This window comes from Electrona antarctica, assembly GCF_951216825.1.
Source record: "Electrona antarctica genome assembly, chromosome: 4".
Taxonomy (NCBI): domain Eukaryota; kingdom Metazoa; phylum Chordata; class Actinopteri; order Myctophiformes; family Myctophidae; genus Electrona; species Electrona antarctica.
Window position 1 is genome coordinate 53,047,960 of NC_136809.1, and position 12,555 is coordinate 53,060,514.

At 41.0% G+C, this 12,555-nt stretch overlaps 1 long non-coding RNA gene across 1 annotated transcript; it reads left to right on the forward strand.

Annotated features, from left to right (window-relative positions):
* Positions 1 to 1,530: 1,530 nt before the first annotated feature.
* Positions 1,531 to 5,054, forward strand: LOC306922241. The gene is made up of 4 exons (XR_013789891.1): positions 1,531 to 1,639; positions 1,931 to 2,001; positions 2,098 to 2,231; positions 4,225 to 5,054. It is a non-coding gene; the product is annotated as an uncharacterized lncRNA (long non-coding RNA).
* Positions 5,055 to 12,555: the final 7,501 nt, after the last annotated feature.

Genomic DNA, 12,555 nt, shown 5'->3' on the forward strand with positions numbered 1-12,555 from the left:
CCACTGTGGCTGCTACCACTGCAGCTGCTACCACTGCAGCTGCCACAACCGCGGCTGCTACCACTGCAGCTGCTACCACTGCAGCTGCTACCACTGTTGCTGCCACCACTGCGGCTGCTACCACTGCTGCTGCTACCACTGCAGCTGCTACCACTGCAGCTGCCACAACCGCGGCTGCTACCACTGTAGCTGCTACCACTGCAGCTGCTACCACTGTTGCTGCCACCACTGTTGCTGCTACCACTGCTGCAGCTACCACAGCTGCCACCACTGTCAATACAGATGCTCCTACTGCCGATGAAGACACCGTAACTCTTACGTTTAGTCTGGACCAAACCTACAGCACTGATCTCTCCGACACGTCTACCACAGCATATAAGACTTTGGCTGCCACAGTGGTCTCACAAGTAAGAGAAATGACGTGCTTTTTGTACTTAAGCCAGAACGTTCTAAATTCTAATTTATTATCAATATGCAATGAATAGAGGAATGTAGCTTTGAAAGTGTATTCATCTAATTTAAGTCAAGATGTGAATTGATTGATTGATTGATTGATTGATTGATTAATTGAATACTTTATTAGCCGTTTACAAAATGTACAAAGGTACAATAATGCTAAAAGAATAACACAAAAAGCCTTGAGGGATTGTTTCCATTGTGGTCCTTAATAAAGTAAATCATGGAATTAATGCATTTTTCTTTTTTTTTTAGTTTTGGATTTAAATAAAGGAAATCAGTTCAACACGAAACATTTAAGAGAAATTGAGGATAAACTCTATTCAACTTCACTGCATTGCAGAGCAGCTTATCATTTTCTAGTTGGGACACGATATTTCCATCAGCAATTGAGCTAAACCTATTTGCATTCTTCTCTTTCAGGTAAACTCGGTTTACAGCACCAGCAGCAGCACTTCAACTTTCAAACGCTCTATAGTCAACAGTTTCACGTAAGACAATCTTTTTTTGTATCAATTGCTTACTTTCCATTATGAGTTTGGCAAACGATTTGCAATTTAAAAGTCACATTCTCTTTCTCACACCTTACAGGTCAGGATCAGTCGTTACTACAATGAGTCTGGTGTTCCCAACGAGCTCAGTTCCTTCTACAAGCGCAGTAGAAACAGCGATGACTACAGCAATAAGCAGCTCCAACCCCCTGAACATCATCTCGAGCACCGTCAGCGCAACCGTTGCAACCACTGCTACCACGACTGCAGCTGCCACCACTGCTGCAGCTACTACGGTGGTCGCTGCCACCACAGCTGCACCTGCGCCTGCCACCACAGCTGCACCTGCGCCTGCCACCACAGCTGCACCTGCGCCTGCCACCACAGCTGCACCTGCGCCTGCCACCACAGCTGCACCTGCGCCTGCCACCACAGCTGCAACTACGCCTGCCACCACAGCTGCACCTGCGCCTGCCACCACAGCTGCACCTGCGCCTGCCACCACAGCTGCACCTGCGCCTGCCACCACAGCTGCAGCTACCACTGCAGCTGCCACTGTCAATACAGATGCTCCTACTGCCACTGAAGATACCGTGACTCTTCAGTTTAGTCTCAACCAAACCTTCGCCTCTGATCTCTCCAACTCGTCCAGCGCAGCATTCAATACTCTGGCTGCCACAGTGGTCTCACAAGTAAGATAAATTGAAGTGCTTGTTGCACTTAAACAAGGGAATTCTAACTTAGTATCAATAATATGCAATGCAGGCCATGAATGCAGCTTTTAACATTATATTTGTTCGTATGTGAAAGTAACTCATGGAATAATGCCATTTTTCTGTGGATATTTGTTCCGTTTGTCTTTGGAGAGGGGTCTGTGTTCAACGTTATTTAACTTCACAGGTTAGCATATTCTAGTTGGGAGGGATCGACACAATATTTCCATCAGAAATTGAGCTAAACCTATTTGCCTTCTTCTCTTTCAGGTGAACACGATTTACAGCAGCAGAAGCAGCGGCATTTCATCTTTCAAGCGCTCTATAGTCGACAGTTTCACGTAAGACAGAATTCTGATCAATTCCTAACTTTCCATTATGAGTTTGGCAACCGATTTGCAATTTAAAAGTCACATTCTCTTTCTCGCACATTACAGGTCAGGATCAGTCGTTACTAGAATGAGTCTGGTGTTCCCAAAAGGCTCAGTTCCTACTACAAACGCAGTAGAAACAGCGATGAATACTGCAATTAGCAGCTCCAACCCCCTGAACATCATCGCCGGTACCGTTAGTGCAGGTATGTTTGTCTTTTTTTAAATACATAATTACAATTTATTTCAATAGCTGAAATGTCATATCATTTGTATCGTGGAAACCGTTGCTTTTTTAAATTATTTTAAAGATCTCTGGTGACAACCACAGTAGGGTTAGGGTTAGATCTACAAGCTGTGGCATGCCTCACATTGCGAGGCATTGTGAGCTTGATGATCTGCTATTTTCACTACCTTTGTGCGACACTCTGGTTTGATGAAGTATACTAGCCTAATAGTTCATTAAACTACTTAATTAAACTAATAGTAAAAGCATAAAAAGTTGAAATTTGGAGATATGAGGTTTTTGCTCGATAGCAGCGATATACTGTATGGAGCTCACTACTGTTGCTAATTGCTAGATATTAAAAGGAATGTTAAATCTGTCAGTTGTTGTCCAGTTAAAGGATAGGATGGGTTTTAAAAACTATATAACCGACATTAATTATTCACTCAAATATGATTTAAAAGGATCAATATCTATCAATCTATATCTATATATACACTGGTATGTATGTATTGTATATCTATCTATCTATCTATCTATCTATCTATCTATCTATCTATCTAAAAAACTGAGTTTATTTCCTGGTGCACCATCCAAAAAGCTGAGGTTTAGCTGAGATGTGTAAGGAATTATATTAATAACAAATAGGGAATTCCAATAGAAAGTATCAAATGTAAATACATAAAATGGAAGTCTCAAGACACGTGTAAAAATAAGTTATTTAACTACAGAAGCTCATTTTGGACTACTTGAACCCCCGCATACCCATGCTGGGTGACTGTTTGCCAAAGATTAGCAGATTTCCCATAATTGTGACGCATTGTGAGCTTGTAGCTCGGTTATTGTTGGTGAATTCATTTTGTGTAGAGTTAATAAAAGGAACATTCTAAGTTGACTTGAAATCCAGGTCCGTTTCATTAAGGCCCCTTTTCCACCGGTTGGGAACCGGTTCAGACTAGTTCAGAACCAGTTTTAAGTCCATGAGCCAGACCTCCAAAATTGTAACGTTAATTATGAATTGAGTGTGCAAAACCATACCTATATATTAAATTGTTTATAGGATCAATATAAGTACATTAATATATGATAACCCTTCCACAGGAGTATAGCTTTTTCATATTTATCACACATTTTGTAATTTTCACCTACAGTAGGCCTATACAATACGTGATGGGTGAATAGGTAAAAATGTAATTAATAGTTATCACCATGAAACTTCCCCAGTTGATTACTTTAACGAAGACAATGATTTATTGTATTACACATTTTCTGAAATTACACATAATATGCAAATTAGGCATTATGTAGGAAAATATGCAACAATTTGAAATATGAAAAAGCTACTACTGTGGAAGGGTTGCCATATATGAATTTACTTATATTGGAAATTTAATATAGGTATGGTTCAATCAATTCATAATTGACGTTTTTGGAGTCTAGCTCATGGACTAAAAACTGGTTCTGAACTGAACCGGTTCCCAACCGTTGGAAAAGGGGTCTAAAGGTGGTTGCACACTGGACACGTTTTTTCGGAAAACCGACGGAAAAACGCAGCTAAAAATCCGAAAACGTGTCCAGTGTAAATGGTAAATGGTGCATTTATATAGTGCTTTACAAAGATTGTGCATTACATTCACCCATTCATACACACATTCATACACCGATGGTGGCGGAAACCACGCAAGGCATCACCAACCAGCACATCAGGAGTAATTAGCGGTTCAGTGTCTTTCTCAAGGACACTTTGACACTAACTCTGGGCGAGCCCGGGTTCGAACTGGCAACCTTGCCATCCAGCCACTCTACCCCTGAGCCTCCGCCGCCCCTGTGTGCAGGTACCCTGTGTGCAGGGACCTTAAGTGTAGAGGCTTTGAGTGGTTACGGGCCTGTGAAATCTCTTCACATGTGGCAGTGAATTCCCATTTCTCACTTGTTTTTTTTCTTCTCCTTCTTTTCCAACATTTCAGAGTCGACGACGACATCAGGCAGCAGCAGGCCTCGGCCGATGGTCTTCTCCGTGGCCGTGCTGCCACTTATTGTACTCTATGTGGCTCACCTACTGGCTAGGTTATAGCTGCCATCGTCGTAGGTGACATTAGTTGACCCCGTTTTACACTCCTATACCAAGCGGAAGAAAACTCCAGGAAGCCACAGAGAATTATGCGCTATGAATTTTACCATGCGCTTGTGGTAAAAGGATGTGTATGTGTTATGGACATGTTAAAGCTTAACGTACAGTATTTCCCCCCCATTTTATTGCTTGTGTGCCAATTCCATTTTAATTCATGGAAACTGTACGAAGGGTTTATAATAAAGCTTTTAACTGCAGACGATTATAATACAAAAAGGGCAGAGCAGAAGAAATGAGGGGAAAGGAGAAATGCAAAGGCATCCATTTGGGGTGGCTTGTAATAATTTCTCAACATTTTCTACTGAATGTTTATTTATTTGAGGAAAGTAAATATTTGTTTAATACAACTTAATATATAATGTACATAAGCTGACAGAGCAGATCATATTTTACTCCAATGATGTGTGTGTGCTTACTTTGATTAGGGGTGTCGATGAATCATTATGCCTATATTTGCAATGTGTGGTTGAGGAGTTACTATAGCAAGGTGTGTGGACGTACATCATTGGGTAGAATAATAATACAATTTCTTAGCAACAAAAAGCACATTATCACCAATTAAAAGCACCAAAATGGATTAATCACAAAAAAGCCAAAGCTTGTATAGTATATGTTGTGGTCCATAGTGGATATTGTATTTAACAATGTAATTGGTTTTCAATTTGAAAAAAAAGAAAGCATATAGCCAAGTGCTATAGGTAAGTATGGACTTGTTTGTGAAGAAAACAACAAGCCTATACAATCTACATTTAAGAAATACCAATAGGCCTTATGCAGCCGACACTTCCGCATTCAGCTTGGGCCGCCGGAACGCTTCCGGTCGGGAGAAACTCATTCACTAGCGTACGGTCGTGATTTTGTAGGAATAAAGTTCAGTACTTTATACAACACTATTTAATTTGATAATGTGATTCCATAGTTTTTCATAGTTTGTATTATTTGTGTTGCGACGTTGACATGATGACATGAGTTAGAAACGTCTTAAATCTCCTGTTAAAAACGAGAGCTCTTCATGTATTTCTCCGTTGTTGCCATGTCCGCTTGTTATAAGCGACTTGGGGCTTGGCTTCTTTTCATAGACCTGGTTGCTTATTTCTCTCACACTATCTGGCAACACCGGTTGTTTACGCTGCTGTGTATAACAGCTGGAGATGAGAGGTAGTCGCCAAATTGTGTGAGAGAAATAAGCAATCAGGTCTATGAAAAGAAGCCAAGCCCAAATTCGCTTATAACAAGCGGACATGGCAACAACGGAGAAAAGCTCTCGTTTTTAACAGGAGATTTAAGACGTTTCTAACTCATGTCATCATGTCAACGTCGCAACACAAATAATACAAACTATGAAAAACTATGGCATCACATTATCAAATGAAATAGTGTTGTATAAAGTACTGAACTTTATTCCTACAAAATCACGACCGTACGTTCACAGTGAATGAGTTTCTCCCGACCGGAAGCGATCCGGCGGCCCAAGCTGAACGCGGATTGATTGATTGATTGAAGAATTTATTAACAGTTTGCAGAATTACAGTACATTTCAAGCACAAACTCAATACAAAGGCTGTTAACTGTGAGTGGACGAGTGTAATTAAGCATTACACTTGTTTCCAATAGGGTCCACCATGTTCAAATCATCAAAACATTTAGAGACGTACAAATAGACACTTATATAGACAGAACAGGAATTCATCATAAATGCATGAGGCCTATTGACGGACAACAGCAAATGCATTTTCTAAGGAAAGTATAATGAAATTGCTATTGTGTTCGTCAACTGCATGCAGTGCAACTAAGTCTGACGTCAAAACCACACACCTGGTGCTGGGTCATGAATAATAATGAGTACCACAGACGAAAAACAGTTTAATAGTGTGGATTTAGACTGTTTTTCGTCTGTGGCATTCATAAATCCCATTGCCTTTTTTTATCACTTAATATAAGAACTCAGTTAATGTAGCAACTTTATTTATTATTGTGCCAAACCAATCTTTATTATTATTAATATTTGTGTTGTTGCTATGTAGTGAGTTCGGAAATATTTTAAACGTGGCAAGGTGATGATAGCAGTGCTTTCTTATTGTGCGTCATTCCAGAAATCTATATTTTTTATGTCGGCATGAAATGTTTTATTTTAAACTGTCTAATCATGAAATAAACTATGTTTCAAATAAAAAGCATATTATCTGCATAATGTGTCACTTGTTAATCAGCAAGTTATCCGCGTACACTGTAATTACACTTAAAGTATGCACCCATAGCAATGTTTTATAACAATATTCACAATACATTATAAACTAGATAACGTGCCCCTCTGGGCACAGGTCTCCACAAGGGCAGGTCAGGTTGTGGCCTCCTGGTGGCGCTATAATAGGTCAATGTGAAAAGGGTGCCATTTCTTCTTACGCCTTGAATGGCAATTGGATGATTTGAGGCATTTTGTTCCAAAAATGTGTTTAGCCAAAATCCACCTGTTGGTGGCACTATAACAGGCCAATGTGAAAAGGGTGGGATTGCTCAGCCTAGTAGGAAAGTCTGTGAAAGATTTCAAGTAAATTGCACGCTGCGTTCATGATTTGAGGCTTTTTGTTCAAAACGGGCCAATCCTGGAAACTTTGAAAGCCAATGTTAGCCAATTAGAATGGAATATGAAATCCGTCTTGAACACATCATAGAGATAGTGTGTAACGATTTGCAGGATTTTTGGACAGAATCTCAAGGAGTAATATCACAAAATGTGTTTTGCAAAAGTCGGCCTACTGGTGGCGCTATAACAGGCCGCTCTGGAAAGTTTGGGGCTGAATTCATCGTTGGCATCCAGGGAGTGTGTGTGCAAAATTTGGCATGGACCGGGTTAACGGTGCCGGAGAGGACGGAGTGCAAAACAAACTCTCTCCCCATGCCTTCGGCCTGGTGGAGACAATAATTTTATAATGACTTATAAGGTCAAGTATCATAATACTTAACAATAGCTGGTGGTCGCTCACAGATGTTTTCCGTTGGGCCAGGATCTATATAGTACTGTATTAGAATGCGAAATACAAAATTATAATGTGACTCTAAGTCACTATAAGTTGTTAAGGCCAGGAATGACATTACTTTGACATTCTGTATGCTTTAATAGCCTACATACATTTTAATATTTTGTTTTTGTATCAACAGATAATGTTGATAACTAACTCCTCGTAAAATGTGTCTCATTGATTATCAATTGAAAAGTGTACATTTTTATCAGCAGAAAACATCCCAGCAATTGCGGCAAACAATTAAAGATTGTTCTTGAAGCAGTTTCAAATCAGTTTGTTAATTTGGGATCAATTAGAAATCTGAGTATAGCTAACATTATTTTTCAATTTCATTTTACACATGCATTTTGAATCAGATACATGTTTATCTAATGCTGATCTTATATACCATACCAGATCATCAAGACCACTGTGCAGTCATGGCCCGGAGAGAGAATTATGTCATAAACCTGTCACCACATTCCTCGCTGTCACTCGATCAGTGCTCTACATGAATGAATGAATGAATGAATTTTATTTATATAGCACCTTTCCAAACAAAAAGTTACAAAGTGCTTTACAGACAGGATTAAAAAACAACAATCATAAAGAACAATCAAGAACATCAGAATTAATAAAGCATAACATCAGATCAAAACAAATCACGGAAAGAAAGAAAGGTAAATAAATGAAAAAATATACATACACACCTCCATATATGAATATATGCATATCTCCACATATACATATACATACATACACACCTACATACATATACACATGTACATACTTTCATACATACACCCATACACACACACAGGTCTACATACACCTACACACATACATATAAGACTGAAATTAGGAAAAACACTTGACATACAGGTGTGTTTTTAAAAGCTGTTTAAAAGCGGGCACTGTCTCCGCTTGCCTAAGGGCCAAGGGGAGGGCATACCAGAGCGATGGAGCGCGGGCCATAAAAGACGGTCACCTCGGGTGACAAGATGAGTTATAGGTGGAACTAGAAGGGCCCTATCTGCAGATCTGAGGCTGCGCACCGGCCTGTGGGGTCTTAGCAAGTACATAGACTAGTTGGACCAGTCGTATTCCATTGCAATGTCAACTTGACATACGATTGTATGAGGTGATTGTAATAGGCCTACTGGGCCTACAAATTGTCATGTCATGATGTGAGGATAAGGAATGAAGACGCTCGCACACTGTGGGCTCCGATGCCGGTGATAAGTGCCTTTATTTGCACAAAATGAATGACTGTGACGTTTCGAGCACAATGCTCTTCCTCAGGGGAGGCATATACTTTAATCCAACGGAGCATTAGTTCGACATGCGTCCGCATCTTGGACTAGCGCCTGCTCCCGTGCTTGCGGAACTGGTTAGGTTAGGGTTTGAGGTGGGTTGTCGTTAAAGATGAACACAGAGGAACACATCTTTATACAACCCTCTTGTCAATCATGATCACATGGAATGGGTCACAACAAGTCAGAGATGGTACAAGGCAATGATAAAGAGTAAAGTGACACATGCATGATAGAAAATCAACAATAAATATACACAAAATGTCACTCCTCAGACAATTGTATACAACATAATGAACCAGAAGTTGTTTTAAATACATTCATAAATACATTATCTAAGATTCACCATTATACAAAAACAGGCCATACTTGTGGGGTTAAAAAATAGATAGAGCAATATGAATACAAATACCAACACACAGCCATCGAGCTGTTAAGGCTGTCATTAAGTCCCAGGCTACACTATATGGATCTTTTGCTAAACGCAATTTTTTGTGTGCGTTTGGGCCTTTCATGCAGCCACACGCAAACTGCGTTTTCGGCCACTCAAACTGAGGTTTTTGGAAACGGATAAATAAGTGAAGATTATCGAAAATATCCGGATCAGTGGATCTGTGTTCATGCGAAACGGAGCTTTTGAGAAACGATGATGTCACCGCTAATTAGCGCATATCATTTTTACTATAATTAGGTGAGAAATGCAGCTTGTGCCTGCATGGAAACTACACGGTTATCTATCCAATTGTTCATGTTTATATATCACTGTTAACAACTTTAAAACGTATCATATGTTGCATCAACTGCAGCGAGCAAAGGCTCTGCTGCATCCAATAATAAATATATCAGCCTACTAGTCCAGTGCGGACTGGTGATTTCATTTGTATTGGTGCCGAGTGCGAAGCTTGAGGTTAATTGCGGACCGCTACAGATAAACTGTGGATATTAACCTACCAAATAAGGACCCAGGCCAAATGCCATTGCAACAAGTCTATGCGTGGTGTGTGCATACTGCATAGCCATGTGAAACTATATTCTCATGCTGTATTTTGCTCTCCATTTCATGGTCATGGAGGGGAGAGAGAGAGGTGTGAATGGTGAGAAGAAAGTATAGGCTACAGTGGGTCGCCGTGCGCATATGGCTCTCTCCGGTTTAGGTAATAAAGGGCGCACCCTTGACTGCATTTGTCAGTTGTCACTGTGCCTGCATGCCGACAATGTGCGCGTGTGAACTTGTATTAGCCTACATTATAACGTGACATTTATTATACACCTAAAAAAAATAGCCACTCTACAAGCTCACAAGTGACTCTATTCTGCTATTATTTTCTGTGCATGAATTGCCAAGTCGCCAGAGCAATGGTAAAGTTATATCATTTTTAAATTATATGGAGAGAAAAGTCGAGAGTCGGGATTTGGAGATTTACGCACATAGTGTGACATGCTGACAGACAATGAAAGAAACATGTTCCACTTCCACTCACAATTTAGGTGGCTTTTTGTCTCCACCAGGCCGAAGGCATGTTTTGCACTCCGTCCGTCCGTCCGTCCGTGTGTGTGTGTGTGTGTGTGTGTGTGTGTGTGTGTGTGTGTGTGTGTGTGTGTGTGTGTGTGTGTGTGTGTCCGTCCGTCCGTCCTTCCGTCTGTGAACAGCTAATCTCCGGCACCATTAACCCGGTCGATGCCAAATTTTGCACACACACTCCCTGGATGCCAACGATGAACCTCTGCCCCAAAATTTCCCCAGCGGCCTGTTATAGCGCCACCAGGAGGCCGATTTGTGCAAAACAAGTTTTTGGACAGTACACCTACAGATTTTGTCCAAACATCACGCAAATTGGTACACAGTCTCTCTAGAGCCATTCAACGAAAAGACTCTTTCAGATTTCTCAGACTCCATCCTGATTGGCTAAGATTGGCTTCCAAAGTTCGCAGGAGTGCTCAGTTTCAAACAAAATGCTGCAAATCATGAACACATCATGTGATTTCCGTGGAATTGTGCACGCACATTCCCACTAGGCTGAGGAAGAAATGCCACATGAACATTTTCAACTCAGCCTCATGGTGGCGCTATAACTGGCCGAAAAGTGTTTTTACCTCTAACTGCACGGATCTGTGGATAACTTTGTATGCCAACTCCCTAGAGGCCAAGGAAAAACCTTTGCCTGGAATTTTTCACATCTGCTCTTTATAGCGCCACCAGGAGGCCGACATATGTAAAACACATTTTCTAATATTACTCCTTCAGATTTTATCCAAATTTCACGCAAATCGGTACACATGCTCTTCATAGTCATGTGATCAAGACGGGTTTGTTTGATTTCTCATAATCCACCCTCATTGGCTACAATTGGCTGCTAAACTTGTCAGGAGTAGCCCGCTTTGTACCCGTTTTGTACAAATAGCCACAACTACTCAACGCAGCGTCCGATTGTGGTGAAATTGTGCATGCAGTGCTAGGCTTTGGAAGAAATGCCACTTGACAGTTTTCAAATCAGCCTCATGGTGGCGCTACAACAGGCCAAGTTGTGTCACACACACACGTTTATATTGCTCCTAAACATTTTGCTAAACATCACACACACACTCCTATCCTCCTGGTGGAGACCTGTGCCCAGAAGGGCACTTTTTCTAGTTGGTACTTATTCCTTCATTATTAAATATGATTGGCACCTCATAAGTGTAAATATAAAATCAAATATAATATAGACTACAATTGAAACCTGCTACTGCAGTGATTTTATCCTGTGTTCAATGCGTTTCTGCGTTTGTGTGTGGACTCAGATATCTCTGTCGTATGGGCAGGGTTTTTTTTCTAAAACAGGTAAGGACGAAAATATCCGTTTTGCAAAAGATCCATATACGTGTAGCCTGGGCCTAAGTGTGTGGTAATAGAGGATCCTCCATTAAACTAAGGGGCAATAAGTAGGGGCAATCACAATAAAAAAGACCAGGGGGGGGGGGGGGGGGGGCTAACATCAAAGAAAGGGGCGGATGTCCATTTCTTCATTAAGACCCTTTGGTGACAAAGTATTCAGAGTGTAAATCCAGAACAATTCACGTTTTAGAAGAAAAGCATTCATGTCACCACCATGTCATGGGAGCCATGAACATGTTCTATACCCACATAGTTTAAAGAAGAAACATTATGCTTAAGAGCACTGCAATGTTAGCATGGTGAAACCACTCCCCCTGCTGGACAACATTTGCATTCTGCCAGCAGGGAGAGTCTGGGAACTCTCAGGCAGAGATGATGTACTTCGGTCCAATTCTGGCCGGAGCGATATGCGGCTGTATGAGGCCGCTAGAGGCGGGATCAACGCGAGACTTAGGACATATTGAAGCACTGCCACAGCGCAAATGTAAACACAACCTAACAAGACTACAACTCGAAATTATTATGGAGATATCAAATGTTTGTCCCGCTGCTTCCGGGTTCATCGTTTCTGCTTGAGTGATCCCAGATGCAGGCAGGAGGAGGGAACTGGTGAACTCAATACTGCCGCAATCTGGCGAAGTCAGGTTACTGAAATGTAGCCAATAGGACTCTTTGGGCAGTATTATGCGTGTCCTAAGTACCAGGTCTTATTACTTAACTTAAGACCTGGAGGCGTGATCAATGCCATTTGGCTATTCTGAGTGGCCAAACAGCATTGACCACGCCTCCAGGTCTTAAGTTAAGTAATAAGACCTAATACTGCCCTACGTGTCATGATTTCTAATGTTACTTCTGTGTTCTGTGTTCCTTGTTTTGAGGGCTCTGGACGTTTTTCCAATATAGGCTAGCCCACAGGGGGTTTTTTTGTTTTTGTTTTTTCATAAATCGATGCTACTGAACACCCTTTACGTCTGTGT